This window comes from Amblyomma americanum, chromosome 1 (assembly GCF_052857255.1).
Source record: "Amblyomma americanum isolate KBUSLIRL-KWMA chromosome 1, ASM5285725v1, whole genome shotgun sequence".
In the NCBI taxonomy this organism is placed as follows: Eukaryota; Metazoa; Arthropoda; class Arachnida; order Ixodida; family Ixodidae; genus Amblyomma; species Amblyomma americanum.
The window spans coordinates 311,719,563-311,734,064 of record NC_135497.1 but is presented as its reverse complement, the minus strand read 5'-3'; the positions used below and the strand labels follow the sequence as shown (position 1 = coordinate 311,734,064).

Below are 14,502 nucleotides of genomic sequence, written 5' to 3'. Positions count from 1 at the left end.
TTGTACAGTTATCTTTGTATGTATACACCAGTGATAAATCATGAAGGAAATCAAGGGATTTGTATTCGTATTGCTTAACACTTACTTTAAAGCTATATCATGAGGGTGTAGTTGAAAATGTGCTGCGGGGGCTTGGTTGTGTGTCGTGACTGGTTTCTCTTTATCAGGGTACTGGACAGCCACCATGAAACGCAGGCTTTTGAAAAGTCGTTCCTCAAATAAAAGAGCGTTTCCACTGTTACAATGGAAATGTTATTTGCTAAAAACTTCAATCATTGCAGTTCAGGGATTGTTATTTTTCAAATAACTAACCTGAAGTTCAAAACCTGCAGAAGGAACTATGTAATTTCTTTCCTGCCTTAAAAACCCAGTACTTATTTGCCAGTTTCAGCAAGCAGAGGTCTGTTTCATGGCACATACTTTCCACTACCTTGCATGAAAATTGTGCAGTACAGGCCCACCATAAATCTAGGGGCATAGTATACTGCTTGTATGCAACTACTTTGGCATTAGAGCATGCATAGCATGGTCTTAAAGTTATTCTTTTCCTTTGCAACTGGTTCATAAAAGGCCTATTCTGGCAAAAGGCATTTAGCAAAATTATCTTCCTCTGAATGCTTCTAAGGATAACTTTAGTTCATTCAGGAAAATATATATTGACAATATCTCTTAAAGGCATGATTGTCCATATTAGCTCTTGTTACCTCACAGTATTTAGTTTTGTGCCTCCAGCATCACTGACTTGCATCATATGTTAAATAGAGTAGTAAAAAGCTCGCTGTTAGTTTAAACCACAACTCATGATGGGGCTGTGCACTTTTTGTTGTGTTACATGAAATATACTTATGTATGAAACAATTTCTTTCAGCTGCACCTCACATGATTCAAATTCCACCAGAAGAAAGGCTGCAACACAACATTACTCACTATCTGTTGCTTTCCCAGCACATAACATGCCATAACAGCACATAGCAGGTAAGATGTGAACAAAAACAGTGCATGTATATGTTCCACACATGCATTTTGTGTACTACCAACACTATGATATGATTAACTATGTCATGTAAGAGAGAGCACACAAATCATTTTTTGTATATATTGCAGCATGGTTATTTCAAGTTTTAAACTGGCCATTGAAACGACCCATTGTATCACCGCTGGTTACCCGGTGGCACTGGGGATCGAACTCCGCACCTCCTGTTTGCAAGGCAGATGCTCGGACCACTAGGCCACTCCTGCGGTCCCCCCACTGATGTTGCTTACACCAGGTGCTGTTAAAGCCCCGGTATGTATGTTAAATGCATTTTAGAAAACCATTCACTTCCAAAGTACCATTTCATCTTTATAGCAAAACCACAGTTCGCCTAGCTAGACAAACCTGCTGCATACAAGCCAGCAGAAGGGTTGCACGTACATGCTTCGTTAGGAAAACATAAAAATCAAGCAGAGCCTGCCCTTCATGGTGCATTATACCCTGATTTTGAGCAATGATCAAGATAGGCAGATGGTCATTTCATTGAACACTTGCATGATACATTCGTAGAATCGAAAAGACAAGTACTATTGCAAAATCTTCAAACAGTGTTTATTCTCAGAGAAAACATATCATGAAAAAAGTGTTGGATTAGTTATGGTGTACCTTGTATGGGGAAAGGGGCTCCCACTTTGTGAAAGGCTTAATTTTGGAATAACGACAGCATTTAGACTAGTTGGGTTACCATGTTTAGATAGTGGATGTGCTCAAAAAGACACTGGAAGTAAGCGCACTGTGTGGAAATCTCTTTCTGTATCCTTGTCTTTTTGAGCGCTTTCACGATCTAAACTTAATTTTGCAAGAGAGCAAGGAAAACAAATATTGAAATTCTGATAATTAAGGATAAAAGATCATGTTTCATTGTGTTGCTTAAAGTGTACATTGTATCGCTATTGCTGTATTGCAGCACTTCTGTCGTGGCCTTGCATTGCAGCCTCTTGACTTTTGTTTATATAATAGGCAGTCCTTTTTTTCATTCGATTGCAACACTTTAGGAGTTACTACAGAGTTGCGTGGTAGCGAACTCTCAGATTAACGGTTTGCATTATTACGCCAGCATAACTTGCTAAGTGTTTCACTGCAGTCTTCTTACTAGAACAGCCTCTTGAAAGTATTCAGCCTGGTGGTCATTGAGGGTTACTGTTCACATATCAAAATGCCGGATCAGCTGTATACTCTTTACAGCTACCAGAACTATTGTACATTTCATGACATGCTGGCTGAAGAGTGCTGGAGCACCAGGCTGGGGATTTGGATGAAACAATTTTCAAATGTGTGCTCGGTATCACGCTGTTTTGTTCCAGTTGTGGAGAGGTTTTCTTTTCATATTTGTTCTGTCAAACATTTAAATTTCGGGCAATATGTTGTTGCCTTTATCTTGTGTTCTCTTTGTTGTTGAGGTTTAGATTTTTTTGGCACAAGCACTCCACTCTATTACTTTTCAGTATAATTTAAAATTTGTAGGGCACGTCATGAAGAATAAAACTTTTATTTGAATAATCTGCATGTGTTTATGTTCTCATTGTTGATATAAAAACTTAGTTGAGACAGCTTGTATTTTAGCTCTGGCTAGAATTTTTAGGAGAGCCTCAGTAACATAATCACATGACCAACACAAACTCGGTATTATTGTTTGTGCAATGAAAAACAGTTTTAAAATAGTTATTAACAGCTGTCAGTGTAGGACTGGCCTAAAATGTTTTGTGCTCTATGTAGCTCTTCTCTGAGGCAGGATTAATTCATCTGCACCTGCAGCCTGATACCGCCAAGATACCAATTCTTGGGTGAACTTATGATTTTTTTTCACTGAGCAAACTTGCATCATCTTGAAGCATGGAACTTGAGCTGATTCTTAACAGCTCTAGTGTAGCGAATTTCAATATCCTCATTGCTTAGTTTACATTCACCTCAGGACAATGGCCTTTTCCAGTTTAATTATCTGTGTCTTGCACCAGCTACATGCCACACTATCAGAAATCACCTAATCTTATCTAGTGAGCTTATAATCAGCTATCTCCTGCTCTATTTTCCTTAGGGTGAAATTCATTTTGTTGCGATACAATGCACAAGCTGTTTCCTGGCGTGGTGCTCAGCTTATCTGGAATGAAATGCTTGGGAAATGGGTCTCTGATTTCACCTTGAGTAGACGAAATTAACTTGTGCTAAGGCACTCTTTGGCCACAGATGCCCTTGTGCCATTAAAATCCATCAAATTCATTCTGTTGCCCTAAGATACCATTGGTGATTCATTCTCTGCATTGTATGCCCTGGCCAGATCCATTTTCTTTTAATTTCTGCCAGAATATTAACAACTTCCTTGTTCATCCCTGTTATGGTTTCACTCGGTCAGTTCTATTAATAATTATAATCACTTTATTGAAAACATATTTTGGGCTAAATGGCATCAAGTTTTCCACTCTGCACAATGATATATACGTTTGGTCTTGTATGTCTTTACTTGTGTGGTAATGTTTATTTTGTGCTCACTGTCTAAACAACCTTATTTGCCTATGATATCCTAAGCCCTTCTATGCCTATTTTCCTTCCCCCTGGCTCTTTCTCTTTTCAGTCATTCCTCCTCTTTCCTTTACACTGGCCATTGGTCACAAGGCTGCTGTGGGAACGACAGTCAGCACTGGGCCCTTTTTTGTTCATGGAACCTGCACTGCTACTATTAACACTAATAGTACGTTATCAGTATTTTTGTGATACTTCATTTATTGTTATTTATGAAGTAGTTGGCTAAGGCAATGGTAGCAGTGTTGGATATTGCAATATATTATGCATATATCTCACTTGCAATATATCAATGTGTTCACTATTACACTACTCTCTATTTCTTTCAGTTCAGTTATTTGGCTATAGATATATTGTGCTGCTTTCCTAGTTTAGTCCACTCAAACTAAAACTTTGCTCTTTGTGTCACAGGTAGAATCTACAATGATTGCTGCTCTGTGTCTTGTAAGCAGGAGGCAGTGTTCAATGGAGCCATGAACTTTCCTTGGAATTGAAAAGCCTTTGCCGTATTATGCGCTGAACCACGAGTGTGAAGAGGAAAATGTCATGCCTTGGATTTCTGCAGAGGTGAGCCATTGCGGTGAATCCACCAGCGCGAAAGACAGGGATGAGAAAGGAGACAAGACAGGTGTTGACTCGCGACTAAAGTTTATTGGCGTGAACAGGGAATATATAAAAAGCCAAGCAATACCATAAACCATGTAGTTACAGATAAGCATACAGGACAACATGAGTCAAAAATTTCCCTCAACATTTCCCTGATCGAGGTAGTCCAACTCATTGTGTGTTAACACGATAGACAAAACACACATTCTTCACGGAGTCATAAGATGTGTCTAGCCTCGATAATCTTCCATTTATTCTCTCTGAATTTACTGCCAAAATGCGTGTTGCCAAAAGGAAAGGGTAGCAGACTTCACATCCCGTGCAATGTACAGCAGTTACCCCAACCACCTAGCCAAGCCCCTACCCTCTTGTGTTCCTGTAGTCTTACATTCATACACCTTCCAGTTGCACCTACGTAAACCAGACTACAAGATAATAATATTTGGTACCACATTCATTTTACAAGGTACATATACATTTCACTGTACACGTGTACTTTTCTCGAGCCACATTCACAGAATTATTCTTAAAATTTTACATGCTTTAGACAACGTATTAGGGGCCGAGAAAGCCACTTTTACATCATACCTTCTGGCCACATTTTTCAAATTGTGCGACAATTTATGTACATACGGTAACACAACTGGTCTTTTGGCATCTCGCTGGCTGGCCCCAGCCTGATTGTGCCGGTCACCACAAAACTGTCTCAGCTTCTTTAACAATTTATCATATGCTCTTGCAGTAACAAGGTTTGGAAATCCTGCGTTTGTTAACCTTAAAATCTGCTCTTGGAAACTAGTCGTCATGCTGTGAAAGCATAATTTCATCAATTCTGAGCCCGCGCTAGAAAGTGCAATGCTATCTTTCACTAGCTTGGAATGGTCGACATGTAGCCAGGTAGCAGCTTAACACTCGCCAGCACACATGAAGTGTGCTGAACATCAAGGTAAGGTCCAGAAACCACAGCTCTTTTTCTTGGGACATTTGCTCCAAGGTAAACCTGAGATAAAGGCCTTGCTCCTTAAACAACTTGAGAAGATCTACAGGTCCCGAACTATCACAACCTTTATAAAAGACCAGAAAATCATCGACATAGCAAAAGATTTTTCCCCCAGCCCATGCACATTCTGGACAATTATTCTATCCACCCTACTCAAGAAAATATTGCTTAGCACAAGGTCAACCTTTGAACCACTACATATTCGAGACTTTAGAACACATACCGCGCTGCGCTACTCTACAAACATGCTCTTCAAATAAATGCTATTCAATTACATGCTCTTCAGATAAATTTCATAAAAGAATTCATGCAAAATTATCTCTGGTTATTTGCAAAAGCATCCGTCTTCTTCGCATCATGAAGATCCATTTCTTGTACTCAGTACGCAGTGTGGTTGAGTATCTTAAGAATGACAATCCAGCGGATTGTCTTGTGATTAGTGTCGATGTAGAACTATTTTATTCTATGCCGTATGAAGATCTTGTGAAAAGCTTATGAATGTGTATATCGGAGCACAACGATGAGCTCGTGTTTAGGAACGGGTGTGTAACATAAGTCTTTTTTGGCACTTGCCTCCTTTTATTTGAAGTGAAGAGCATGTTTGTGGAGTATGCCAGTGCGGCATATGTTCAAAAGTCTGCTAAATGTATCGATTCGAAGGTTGCCCCTGTGCTAAGCAATATTCTCTAAGCAGGGTGGAAGGAATGATTGCCAAGAAATTGCATGGGCTGGGGGAAATCTTTCGCTACGTCTATGATTTTCTGGTATTTTACAAAGGTTGTCATAGTGTGGGACCTGTACATATTGTGAACTTGTTTAAGGAGCAAGGCCTTTGTCTTAAGTTTACCTTGGAGAAAATGTCCGAACAAAAAGAGCTGCGGTTTCTGAACCTTACCTTGATGTTCTGCACACGCCATGTGTGCTAGCGATATTCACCCAGGAGTGTTAAGCAGCTACTTGACTGTTGGTCGAACGATTCTAAGCTAGTGAAAGATAGCATTGCGTCGTCAAGTCTAGGCTCGGTATTGCTGAAGCCATGCTTTTACAGCGTGACAACTGGTTTCCAAGAGAAGATTTTAAGGCTAATGAAAGCATGATTTCCCAACCATGCTATTGCAGAAGCGTGCGATAAATTGTTAAAGCTGAGCATATAAGATTGGGCAAGTTGGTCTGACATGCTAAAGATAAGAATGGCGCAGCATCAAGTAATGAGGACAACAGGAGAGCACACCCACGCACAAGTGCCATCCTTGGAGCGGATGCAGAATCTAAGAGCGTGTACTTGAAATTCAGCGTTGGCAGCCAAGGATCGGGCTCGTTCAATCTTTAGCGTTCAAATCCGTGTTTCCTTGACTTTCAACGCTAAATTAGCATGTTAAAAGCTGAAACCCCTTCGCAGGGACTGGCATGATCAGGCTGGGGCCAGCCAGTGAGATGCCAAAAGACTGACTGTGTTACTGTACATACATAAATTGTTGCAAAATTTGAAAACTGTGGCCAGAAGGTATGACGTAAAAATGGTGTGTTCGGCCCCTAATAAGTTGTCTACAATCTGTAAAATTGTTAATAATTTTGTGAATTTCGTTAGGGAAAAGCACATGTGTCGAGTGAAACATGGCAACATATATGTGCCTTGCAACCATTGCATACCATTATCATGTGGTTGGGTTTATGTTGGTGAAACTGGAATGTGTATCAATGTAAGACTACAGGAGCATGAGAGGTATTTGGATATTGGTAGGGGTTGTAACTTATCTGCATATTACAAGGTATGTGAAGGCTGCTAGCCATTCCTTTCGGCAACACGCATTTTGGCACTACGTTCACAGCAGATTAACCAGAAAATTATCGAGGCTAGACACATCTTATGACTCGGTGACGAATGTGTGAGCGTGCTGCCCATAGCGTTAACATGCAGCGGGTTGGACTGTCTAGATGAGAGGAATGTTAAGGGCAATCTTTTCCTTATGTTGTGATGTAGCTTATGTGTAATTGTGTAGTTTGTGGCATGTGGCTTTTCTGTATACACTCTGTTCACTTCAATAAACTTCAGTTGCGAGTCAGTGCCTGTTTTGTTTCTTTTCTCGTCCCTGTCTCGTGCTGATAGATTCAAGTACTTGTAGAGTAGATTCACTGAATTGTGTACTTGCAGAGGCTTGTGAAAAAACGAGAATTTTCTTTCCTTTATGCGGAATGGAAGGTTGAAACTTTTTTACTTAAATGTTTGCAGCATTAAATTCTATTCGGAAAGGTAAAACCCACTTTATTGTACATTTTGTGTGCAATGGTGCCGGTGGCTGCATGCAACTGAAAACATTCGTCCAGGTTATCTAGCTAGCGTCCTTCTTCCTTGTGCCACATTTTCTGAAATAATATTTTGTCAGATTTATTTCAATCAGAATTTCTAAGAACATATTGGTGATCACATAATGGTGATCAATAATTTGGTGATCACATATGACATAATTCAAAGCGTGATCATTGGTATTATTTAGTCTGGGGCAGTACAATGAGAAGTACATAGTATATAGTAAAATTAAATATGACCAGTCTAACATAAACAAAACTACTTTTTTTAAAGGAAAATTTTGCTACTGAAGTGCTGGAGTGACATGGCATTATGAAGACGTGGACAGTGTGCTGTATTCATGATGGCACGAGAACTTGCGTACAGTGCTTCAGGTAACTGGTGAGTACCTTGGTGCTGTGCTTCTGCTAATGTAGCCAAATTATGTTTTTAATCTAAGAGTGTATCTGAAAACGTAAGCAAAAATTGAGTAGTATTTAGATATTCTTGCACCAGATACCACTGTGAGAATTAGGTATTAATGATGTGTCTCACATGTACCCTTGTCTGCTGAATATAGTAAGCATGCCTTTCGAGCTGAGTGCCTCCGACGTATGAAAAAAAAATGGCCACTGGGTTGCTCCACAACGCGTGGAGCAGCCCAGTGTAGCACATTCAGGCTTCATGGAGTGGAGAATGAAGGCAGTAAATAATTTAAGAGCAGAAAACACAGCACAAACCACAGGACCAGGAAACTGACAGAACACACCGACCCTGATGACACTCTTTGCATGAAGGGTGTTATAAAGTTGCCTGTCATGTAGTGCAAGATGGAGGTCGCACAGGACGGGTGTTAAATGAGTTGATCCAGACACCTGTCATTACGTAGTACTCACTGTAGAACTCGAGCAAGAAGCAAAGGTAACAGCTGAGCATGGCCACTCTTGTGCTTTCCTCCGCAAGCAATCTGGAATTTCACTTAGAAATCTTTTATTCTTTCTCTTGACATATACATCATTGCTGCATGTGGCGAGGAAAAGTACATACCCTTGATGTCAAGTGACAGTGAACTCACAGGGCTGGTAACAGCTCACTGAGGTGTTGTGATATATCTACAGGGCACCTCATGAGAACAAAGAGCCCTTGAAGGAATTCTCTCAAAGTTTGTTGCCACATGGACCACTTCGTAATCAATGACTCTAAAAGGCAAGCCTTCCTTTAGTGTCACAAAAAAAGGCCTAGGACATGGGTCTTTTTGCTTCTCCATTAGTGCCAAAATGTTTGCTAGCGAGATCTTTCGCAGATATATAATTATTTCACAAAATGTCAAGAAGGAGACTGAAGCTGCACCAAGCAGTACCAGTAAAAAACTTATCACAGCTGTTCAAAAAGCAGAAAGAGTCATGCCTTCATCCTTCTTTTGCATCAGACACATGAGGACACTTCGTCTTTCTGGGTCATCATTTTGAAAAGGTTCACATGGCAACGGCCTTTGGTTAAATTTCTGCCAAGAGCTCTTTTTTGAAACTTGAGCATCCATTCCTTGTGAGGCACACAGCAGAGATATTGGAATGCCTTAGTGAGCTGCTTCCGGTACGTGTGACTGCATTTTCACTGACATCAGATATTAGTACATTTTCTTGCACATGGTGAGATAATGGAAGCTATGAGTGAAAACATGCGGTTTTGGGGAAGTGTGCTTCCTGGGGCCGTATTCCAAGTTTGTGTCATATTAAAAAGCGACATAATCTGCCGCAACGGGCATGCCCGGGAACTGGATATAAACTGAGTGCGGGACTTTCGCTTCGTCTTGTCTTGCCTATAACAAATTGGATGGACGATAAATTCGGCAAGCGTCTCCCACCTTTTTCAGATGTTACCAATGTTCCTTGCTCGCTAAGTTGTGCATTTAGTACTATGTACAGAAAGGCACCTGCATTGAATTGCATCTGGCCCCCATCCTGAGCTACTTTCTATTTGCACAAAATGATAAGCAACTGTAAAGACTTTCATGCGCACAGTGCCGCCCGGGAAAGCGCATTTTGTCTGCTTCTTTCTGGACCTGTGGTTTTTACTGTTTACTGTTAAGAGAAATGAATTTTGGGCAATAAATTATAACGGGTTGGTTCTCGGTGAATGGCTTTTGAAAGCTTCTACGAAAGCCGATTGTTCAATAGCGGATGGTTGAAATGTATTTGTGAAATTTATATTTGGTGTTGTGTGACCACTAAATGAGGATTTTTTTTATGCTTTTCAGATGGATCCGACAGCAATGTGCAGATGTACAATGTGTGTAGTTTGCCATGAAAATAAAACGTATGTACTTGTACTCACCCAAACACTTACCACTCTTTCATTCTAAGCTGCATTCTTTGTACGTATGCACTACATAATATGCGTAAAGGAAAGCCTTGTACATAATACTTATTTCTTCGGCACCTGGACGGCTATATCTGCAGTGAACATTGCCGGCAGAAGCTATACGAAGACGCATGTTCATGTACTACAGAAAGTACATAATTACAATACAGATAATTTCCGCTCTAGATGAAATGACTTCCGAGTGAACGGAGGACGTATGCATACACATTGCGGAAACTTCAATAAGAACAAAACATAAGCATTCGTTGTGAAAAAACGATTTCGGTCTCGTGCATAGCATGGCGTAACTTTCCGTTACCAAGAATGTGACAGTCGTCATACGGAGTCTCTGTTTCTGACATTTAGTCCGTACTTCATGTTGCAGAAAACCCTCCGGCAACGCATTACCAGCGGGTTTCTCTGTACTGCGGAGCATTTTTTTTTACAGTGCGGCGCGGTAGAGCCGGCTCCAACACGGCGGCTGCCACATCGGCGGCGTCCTAAGCCAAGCAGCAAGCCCTCACGCACGAGCCTGCCTCATCGCGTACAAAACAAGCCCAGTCGCGTCAGTGGAAACCCCGCTCAATGCCACAGATGCACCTTGAAGACTACGTGGTCATAATCAAGCCCAGGGTCACCGCCGACCTACGGAAAACGTTCCGACGTGGTGAGTTGGGCAAAGCCCTGAACTCGCACCTCAGTATTTCTACTGCAGAGCACGTTCTAAATATCGCCCCCGCCTGGGAGCAGAATCTGCTCGTTGTGGGCGCACGGAATCCACACCTTGCCGATCGCCTGCTCGGCGAATTCAAGTTGTCGACAACCAAAGGCACCCTGCCCGTACACGGGCATTTGAAACAAACCGGGGACGTGTGCCGCGGCGTCATCGGAGGCATCGCCGACGAAGAAACAAGCGCAACGCTCACCGCCCAAATTGCCTGGCGAGGCGGCCAGATTGCCAACATTCGCCGTCTCGGAAAATCATCCATCGCGGTGATCACCTTTGTTGGAAAGGTGGTCCCGCGGTACGTCCACTACAACGGGGAACTCACCCCCGTCTGAGAATACAAGCGCACTGTGCCGGCCTGTGGGAAGTGCGGTACTGTGGGACACCGCGCGGACATTTGCCCCACGCCTAACTCGCTCAAGTGCGGCCTTTGCGGCCAAACTGTGACTGTGACGCAGGACGGCCGTGCGCCACACGAGTGCAACCCGTCCTGTGCAATCTGTGGACTAGCCCACTCCACGGGCTCGAAAGATTGTAAGGCAAAATTCCGCAGACTTCATCTTGCCGGAGCCAAGCCCTCATAACATGGGGTAACCGAGAAGCCAGCGCCTGGAAACAGGCAAGGTGCCCCCGTCGACGAAGCCACTGGCGGAGCGGTACGCGGCAATCACGCCACCGGCTCGCGCGAGGGAGACATCAACGCGGCCTCCTCCTCTCCCGGAGTGAAGTCAACGGGAGAGAAGAAGCGAAAGAAGAAAATGAAGAAGAATAAGCAGGCGCCACCACCGCCTCCTAGCGGAGACGACGCCAAGCACTTCCCCGCCCTCAAACCAAGTGGCGCTGCCGGAGCCCGCGCCCCGGCGCAGCAGCAACACACTCAGGTGAGCAGCTGGGCAGAGGTCGCCTCCTCCCCTCTTTACTCCTCATCCTCTTCCCCCTCCTCGGCTTACGGCATTGATGTCGAAAGCCGCAGACAAAATGAGCAGCTAAGAGCACAGATCGGGCACTTGCTCACCAAAATTCAAAATTTAGAGGAAATGCTAGCTGCTGCGACGGGTATCCCGAGTTCCGACGCCATAGAGAGTGAGCCCGAACTGCCGCCCGCGCTCGAGTCGGCAATGGCCGCAATGGAGGCGCGTCTCACCTCCCATTTCCAGAAAATGCTAGAAACGGCGATGAGCTGCATGGAGACCAAATGCTCGGCATCGGTCCCGGCAGGTATCAGCCGGTGCATGAAATCCAACACCACCCGAACGAGCCGGCGGTTCGAGGGGATCCGAGCCTTCAACAGGCACAAGAAAATTATCGGCACTCCCAGAGACGCGGATTCGGTGAACTCCAACCCCGCACCCCAACCCGGTGTTGGCTCTGGGTCGGAGTCCCATCAGCCCCCATCTGACACCTCCATTGCTAATGATGGCAGGACGACCTAACAAGCGTTCCCCTCCTCCGAAAACACACAAATTGGTAACCGTAACGCAATGGAATTGTAGAGGCTTCAAGGCCCGGCAGAAACGCGCGAACCTGCGCCTCTACCTAGAAACTTTCGAGGCTTTTCCCGCCGTGGTCGCCCTCCAGGAGCCAGGAACGGCGGCCAAGTTGACTAATTACGCGGCGTTCCAGCGAGACCCCTCGTCGTGTCTCCTCGTACACAAGTCGTACACCGCCTCCGAAATTGACCTCGATCTCAATATACCGTACTCGTACGCCATGGTAAGGATCCTTCCTCTTCGACGGTCGGATCCTCCCCTACACGTACTTAATGTATAATGCTCCCCGAAACTGAAGCGAGTGACCTTCGCGGACCTCTTTAGCCGTGCACTTAAAGAGGCGGGTCGCGACCCCCTGCTGATTGTGGGCGACTTCAACGCCCCTAGCCAGCTATGGGGCTATCGTAAGGAGGAATTGCGCGGACGCATGCTGGCGGAGTTGGCGTCCACACTGGGGCTCACCCTCCACACTGACCCGGCATTTCCTACGCGCGCAGGCAACTCGGTGACCCGAGACACATGCCCGGACCTCACCTTCACTCGCAACATAAGACACGCTGACTGGATCAACACCGAGGAAACCCTCGGCAGCGACCACTGCATCCTCAACACCACTGTTTATACACGCCCCCTCAAGCGCCCCACCACACAAGCACACATCCCCAATTGGACCACCTTTCGCCAAAATTTCCCATCCGACGCCAACACGAACATCACAAAGCAAGGCTACACGAATTAGTCCCAGTTAGTCATATCGCACCTTCGCTCTCACGAGAAGCAGATACAGCTCACAGAGGCAGTCACGGACGTGGACAACCACCTCCTACACCTCTGGCAAGCGCGCCGCGGCCTTACGCGCCGCTGGAAGCGCCAGAAACACAACAAGAAGCTCAAAGCGCGCATTGCGGACCTCACCCGGCAGGCAGCAGAGTACGCGGCCCAACTCAATGACTCCAACTGGGTGGAACGCTGCAACACGGCGGCTAGGCAAATGTCGAGCCGCAACACATGGCGGCTCTTCCGAGCCCTCATCAACCCAACGCAGACCCGCACAGAAACGCACAAGCAACTACACAAAGCCATGCACTCATTCCAAGGAAATACAACGCAGTTGGCACAGGCACTCCGGGATCGCTACCTGTGCACAACTCAGGACGGCCGCACATCGGCCTTTTCCTACGCAGGCAGGGAAAACTCGGAGTTGGACAAGCCTTTCCAGCTTCACGATCTGCGGGCCAGTCTGGCCATAATGAAGAGGGGCACCGCGCCGGGCCGGGACAAGGTTACCGTCAAACTTTTGGCGAACTTTCCTGATTCAGCGTACCAGTGCCTTCTAGAATACATTAGTGCGATCTGGACGGGGGAAACCCCCCTCCCCATTGACTGGAAGACGGCCCTTGTCACCTTCATCCCGAAGGCCGGGAAACCAATCGACACGGACAACCTCCGCCCCATCTCTCTCACCTCGTGTGTGGGCAAATTGATGGAGACGATGGTACGGGATCGGCTGTCCGAATACCTCGAACAACACAACACCTTCGCGGACACCATGTTTGGATTTCGCCCACACAGATCCGCACAGGATGTCCTGCTCCAACTCGACCGCGAAATCTTGAACCCCATCACATACCCCCAAAACGACAAAATTGTCCTCGCGCTCGACCTGAAAGGAGCGTTCGACAATCTAACTCACGAGGTCATACTCACACACTTGAGTCAAACTCACTGCGGCATCAATACCTTCAATTACGTGCAGCAATTTCTCACGGACAGACTATCATACATCAAAATACAGGACCAAGAGCATGGACCTTTCCTGCTCGGCACGAGGGGGACTCCACAAGGGGCGGTGCTGTCCCCTCTGCTATTCAACATAGCCATGATGCGCCTACCTGCCCTGCTGGGTGCCGTCGAAGGGGTCCAGCACGCGCTGTACGCCGACGACATCACCCTCTGGGCTACGCAAGGATGCCTAGGGGACATGGAGACCAGCCTGCAAACGGCCGCCAGCATAGTGGACCGCTATGCCCGGGACTGTGGTCTGCAATGCTCCCCGCAGAAATCAGAATTCGTGCATCTGCGCCCCTCGCGCACATGCTCGACACAAATCAATCTCTCCCTGCAAAGCGGCCCCATTAACGAATCCAAGGAAATCAGTCCTCGGACTCTTCATACACAACCAGCGACGTTGCGACACAACACTCGCCAAGCTCCGGCAGGTGGGGGACCAGGTGGGCCGCATGGTCCGCCGGGTTTCCAACAAGCGCGGTGGGTTACGATGCCAAGACGCCTTACGGCTGGCGAACGCATTCGTGACCAGTCGAATCTTGTATTCGACTCCCTACCTCCACCTGCGGAAACAGGAAGAGGATGCTCTCGAGGTCATCCTCCGCAAAATCATGAAACGCGCGCTGGACCTCCCGGTCTCTACCTCTATCAGCCACCTCATGGGACTGGGGATGGTGAACACTTTCAGGGAGC

The 14,502-nt window shown here is 45.6% G+C and overlaps 1 long non-coding RNA gene across 2 annotated transcripts; it reads left to right on the top strand.

Annotated features, from left to right (window-relative positions):
* Nucleotides 1-1,224: 1,224 nt before the first annotated feature.
* On the top strand, nt 1,225-9,874 carry LOC144098662 (uncharacterized). 2 transcript variants are annotated; one of them, XR_013307221.1, is made up of 4 exons: nt 1,225-1,285; nt 3,962-4,117; nt 7,738-7,845; nt 9,701-9,874. It is a non-coding gene; the product is annotated as an uncharacterized LOC144098662 (long non-coding RNA). The 2 variants fall into 2 exon arrangements; XR_013307220.1 differs by lacking the exon at nt 1,225-1,285 and adding an exon at nt 3,636-3,719 and having other exon boundaries at nt 9,701-9,873.
* The last annotated feature ends 4,628 nt before the right edge of the window (nt 9,875-14,502 follow it).